This window comes from Anarrhichthys ocellatus, unplaced genomic scaffold (genome assembly GCF_004355925.1).
Source record: "Anarrhichthys ocellatus isolate YVR2014 unplaced genomic scaffold, GSC_Weel_1.0 scaffold27, whole genome shotgun sequence".
Classification (NCBI taxonomy): domain Eukaryota; kingdom Metazoa; phylum Chordata; class Actinopteri; order Perciformes; family Anarhichadidae; genus Anarrhichthys; species Anarrhichthys ocellatus.
This window is the reverse complement of record NW_022280057.1, coordinates 212,744-218,181: the sequence shown is the minus strand read 5'-3', so window position 1 is coordinate 218,181 and position 5,438 is coordinate 212,744.

Genomic DNA, 5,438 nt, shown 5'->3' with positions numbered 1-5,438 from the left:
ATCAGAATTTATGCATTGTCACTGCTGTTATTCTACTTGCAGTCTGGAACACAATTTTGCCCCACTTTAGGAGAAAGCCGGGACTCTATTTTTAGTTTTAATGCCTTTCCTTTATCTCCATTTTCCTTGTTTCTTTTCCCTGATAGAACGCTGTTGAGAGTTGCTGGGGCATCTCCGAACTCTATTTGCCTCCTGCTAAGGCAGCTGTTTAGAGGCCCTCATCAATAAAAGAGGACTGTGAGGAAACCAGCATGAAGAGCACAGCAGCCTCCCTCCCCTCCCCTCCAGCTCCCACAGAAACACCAACTGCCCAATCTGAGGTAAGAGAAACCGCAGTAAACGCAAGAATAAGTAAAAGAAAAAAGTCTCCATGTCGTGCCAGTCTCTTGGTGGGCTCATAAAGTGAAATGAGACGCGTGTGTGTGTGTGTGTGTGTGTGATCCAAAGGAGGCTGTGCGTGGACGGCCGGTCACATGTTTGTGAGGTGATTATCTCTATAAACGCAGAGAGAACCCGGATCTACGTGGAGCAGTTGGTGGGCTACAGCAAAGGTCAGGCGTTAAGAGCGAGTGCGAGAGGTCTTTGCCACTTCAAACATCCGGCTTCACAATATGCACATGGTTCTGTTTTACGTCCACGTCTCCCTGCGGTTCAGCCGGCAATATGTTAGAGCCAGATAGTCTCGCAGTCATTGTTTTTCTTCCATCGGCTGACCACTCCAAACAATCTCATTTCAGAAATATGCCTTTGTTGTTGCCTTTTTAAAGTATTTTTGATGAAACAAGTTTGTTAATCACCAAAGCTGTGTTCCGCTGTGAAAATCCAATTCAAAATCTATTACTTTTCTCCAGTTTGTTGGTGTTAAAAAGTATATTGTAAAACGTGCTACAGACGTTTCTCCTGCTTGGCTGCGTTTCTGAATTTGATTTCTTTCTTCTCATAAATTATTAATACAACAGGACTATCTTGAAGGATTTATGCTGGAAATGTCAGACGCAACATGTTTTTATTTTGTTAGCCAGAGATATGTGATACTTTTTTTTTATTGTAGATACTGGTTAGACCAGTATCAGCTTATACTTATACGGAGTATCAGCATATACTGTTGTCAGATTTGCAAATATATATTGTAATACATTAAGGCAGCCAATAATTCTCATTATTGATTATCAGTTACTTTTTTGTCTCTTAGTCTACAACATTTTAGGCAAATGTAACATCTTAAAGTTGCTTATTTTGTCCAACCGAAACCCAAATTTAGTCAATGTAAAAATCATAGTAACCACAGAACAGCAGCAAATTCTCACATTTGAGAAGCGGAAACCAACAAATGTTCTGCATTGGTGCTTAATAATTTACATGAAAATGATTATTTGTTAATCATGATAGTTGGTGATCATTTTCAACTGATTAATCGACTAATTGATTAGTTGATTGTTTAAACTATATAGTTAATAGACGTTTTCATAGGCTGTATTTTATATTTTTATATTTTTGCTGATTTCTTTTCCTCCGTGACCGGAGGAATTATGTTTTAAGTCCGTTCGTTCGATCATTTGACGTCAGTCCTGTCCTTTTCCATGAAAGCGATATCTAAGGAACGCTTGATGTAATTTCTGCAAAACATTGACACAAACGTCCATGAAAGAATGAACTGATTAGACTTTTGTGGTCTAAGGTCACTGTGACCTCTCAAAACATGTTTTTGACCACAACTCAAGAATTCATCTGGTAATTATGACAATTTTACACAAATAATAAAGTACTGACATTTTAGACGGATGCAATATGACTGTGAGGCTGTAATTCCAGTTTCTGTTTCTGTAGTGACTTATAATTATTACGTTTCCAGTGAAGTTAACTACATTTTCCTCTCGTCTTCCTTATGTTTTATTCAAAGGGGCTCTGTGGAGGAAATCCGTTTACATTCGGTGTTGCACACCAAAACGCGTGGTCTGTATCCTTGAGGCTTTACAAACGTGAAATTGTTCGCACGTTATCACATTTTTTGCATGGAACCACATGCAGGATTGTTTATCGCCCGTCTGCATGCTGCTCTGCATGTGCACAATACAAACAAAGTGGCGTCCCGCTCATTGCATTACTCCATAGCACTGCTGCTGGTAAAAAAAACTCCACAAGGTAGCTTTACCTGTAACTTTCATGTTTATCATCTTGATTGTTGTTAAATTATTGTCTGTCCTGTCTCAGTACATATCTTTGTCACTATTTATAAAGCAAGTTTTGATTTTTTGTCTCAAGAAATCACATTCTTTCTGTGTTGATATTCGGTCTAATGACAAAACTAAGCATTGACAGAAATCAGATCTATAAACATTTAAATGTGCACTGATGGTTTTAAACAGAGAGTGTTCGATGGCTTTTAATACAACAGATTGCAGCATTTCATCCTTAATATGTTTGTATGTGTTTCCACTCCGGGCATCAAACGTTAATTCCCTGTAATTCATTTTTACAGGACTACATCAGTGTAATTTACTAAAGAAATCTAGTAGGCCCCTTTGAGGAGATAAATGAGTATTATTTACCTTAATTTAAATCACTGTCCAGTCCATGATTCAGTATGTCTCTTGTTTTATACTGTATGTACAAGGTAGGAAATAAACAGGGTTTTATAAACAGTATACTTACTATCACATGTAGAAGTTCTGGGATTTAATGGAAGGAGTCGCCATGTTTTACTCCCAGTAAAGGTTATTGGCTTTTCACTGCACATTTTTCTCTGTGTTACATAATACATTCTTGAATTTGTATGCAACTACTCTCTCTTGGCACATTTTCGAACCAAAACAACTGGAAGTAACTGAGCTGTGTTTCTGTGTGTTGTAGAAAATCGAGGCGAGCTCTCAGCGGGGAATGCGTCGGAGTGATGTAAGACACGAGTGTATACAGTGAGTGGAAAGGTCATCCATAAATCGTTCTGACACTCGAACACTCGGGCACATGTTTCTAATCAGCTTGAGTTCAAATGATATTATGGTTGAAGAATTCAGCGTCGCAGTAATTAGCCGTTATCAAAGACTAAGTTTAGTGTGGGGGGGGGGGGGGGCCTATGAGTTTAAAACCACTGAGAACTCCAGGCATGAAGAATAATTACCAACGTTCACGGTGAGTGGTTCAGGCAGGTGGAATGCCTTCCGCTTTTCTGCTCAAACTTGTATTTTTTTTACAGGTTAATCAAATATTTCAGTAAAAAAAAAACTCAGGGAAACATTTTGCAGCACACATCTCGAGCTCCTCCAGCTGGAGCTTAACTTTTACAAACAGTTAAGCCAACAACAACAACAACAACGAGTCCAAAACCTTAACAAGTTAGTTTATTTGTATCCCTTCCTGCCTACTGCGCGGCAAGCAATTATTCCACTACATATATCTCACTGAAGACTGTTTGGATACCCATTCTGCACTGGGGGCTGAGCTTGGCAGCAGTGTGTTGACAGTCTTTTCCACAATGGACTCCCTTTTTTTCCAAATGACTCCAGCTTGTAATTTGCTCGTACATCTTTGGGAACAGCTCGCGCAGCCATTTAAAAAAAAAAAAAAAAAAAAAGAAGCCTTAAATCCTGGAGCTGAAACAAGGATTCAGCACTAAAGGATATTTTGTTTTTTTGTGTTGTTTTTTTTTATTGTGAGATAGAGGAAATGAGGCTGTTTCAAAAGGAAACTTTACTTCCTGTGTGTGCCGGTCTCTGAGGTTAATTATTACAGTACAGACAGTAATTTGCTCTTTGTATTGGTACTTATCTCCCCTCACAGCTGGTGTGTTTTGCCGAGTGGACGGCCATTAATCAAATCGTTCTCCTGCAGGAAGTTGGACTATCCATCACCTCTCTCTCTCTCCTTTCCCCCTGTGCTGCCTCTCCTGTCCCACCAGACACTAAACCTTTTCATTTTACATGCACAACTGCAACCTTGAATAACATTTCTGCATTTTCCTGCTGTTATGGATTGAGTGAATCATGTGCGCAAATTGGAGCATTTTACAGGAAGTGGGTGTGATTGGTTGAAGTGGGCTGTATTGTCAGTCGCTCCGAAAGGCGACTGTGGCTAAGTGGATAGCAGGGTCGCTGGCTCCGGCTCTGCTAGTCGCATGTCGATGTGTCCTTGAGCAAGACACTTAACCCAAAAATTGCTCCTGTAGTTGTGCCTACGGTGTAGAAATGTGATAGAATCTGAATTGTAAGTTGCTTTGGATAAAGGCGTCTGCTAAATGACTGTAATGTAATGAAAGACTGAGTAAGGGAGCACAATCATTTAACGTCCACTCGGCTGCCACTGAAATACCTTTTCACAGGCTACACTATTAAGCTGTTAAACTTTGCTTCACTCTGCTTGTCAGACTCGTCAAAGGCCTGTGAACTAAAACAGGACAGAAACACAGTTGATGTTAAGTAGAGCCACGTTATTATTGATTAACATGTTGGCCTGTTTCATTTTGTTTTTGGTTTCATTGCATTTGTAGCTGTGACCTAAGTCTGTAAATGTATGTCTGTTCACAGTTGAAAAATTACTAAATTAAAATTATTCTAAATTGTAAATAATATTAGAAAATAGTAAACTCGGGAGTCTAAAGTAGTCTATTTTTAAATGCTCTCTCAGCTTTATCATGATTTTGTCCTTAATAATTCTTAATTATTGTTTACTACATACTAAGATTGACAGTGTACTGTTTTTGCTGTTAGCATACAATAAAAGCTTAACATACATTCTGCACTTGTAGGAATTTATATAATACATGTGCTGCAGGACATCAATAAAACTGCTAGTTTAGGATGTGACTGCAAATTCATCTGTACAAAAAGACAGTAAAATGTCTTTCTAAAGTTTTAATACTTTGTTTTGCAATATCTTTCTTGAATTGTCTCACCAATTGCGGTTTATTTTCATTTGAGTATGTATGTCTCCACTTTATTTTGTGTGTGCTTTGATGCACAAAAAAGTATGCACGTATGCAACTTATTAAAAGTATTGTTATTTTGTCAGTTTGCCAGTGAGAGCACACTACATACTCAAAACCTGCTTAGAATTGATATTTAATATGGATTCTACACACAGCTGCGTGTCCCACTGTGCAGTCTAGAACATCACAAATAATATAGTAATAGTAAAACATTATTAAGTATTTGGGAAATCATTTGATTTTGTTTGTTTGCGTGTGTTTTGTTCCACATCCTGTTGGTAAACAAACCAAAACAAACAAACCAAAAAAGTACATTTGCTGCTTGTTTGCTAACTGCAAAAACACTGAAGTTAAAGTTAATTAAACACCTTCTGCGTGTTTCAAATGAAAAGCCTACCAGGAACAGAAGGATTGTGCCTTTTGAGCTACTGTAGAGGCTTTTAATGTGAAACACTGGTGCAGGAAATGTTTAGTTTCACTGACTGAAGCGCTCGAAAAATGGGGAATGAAGCAACAG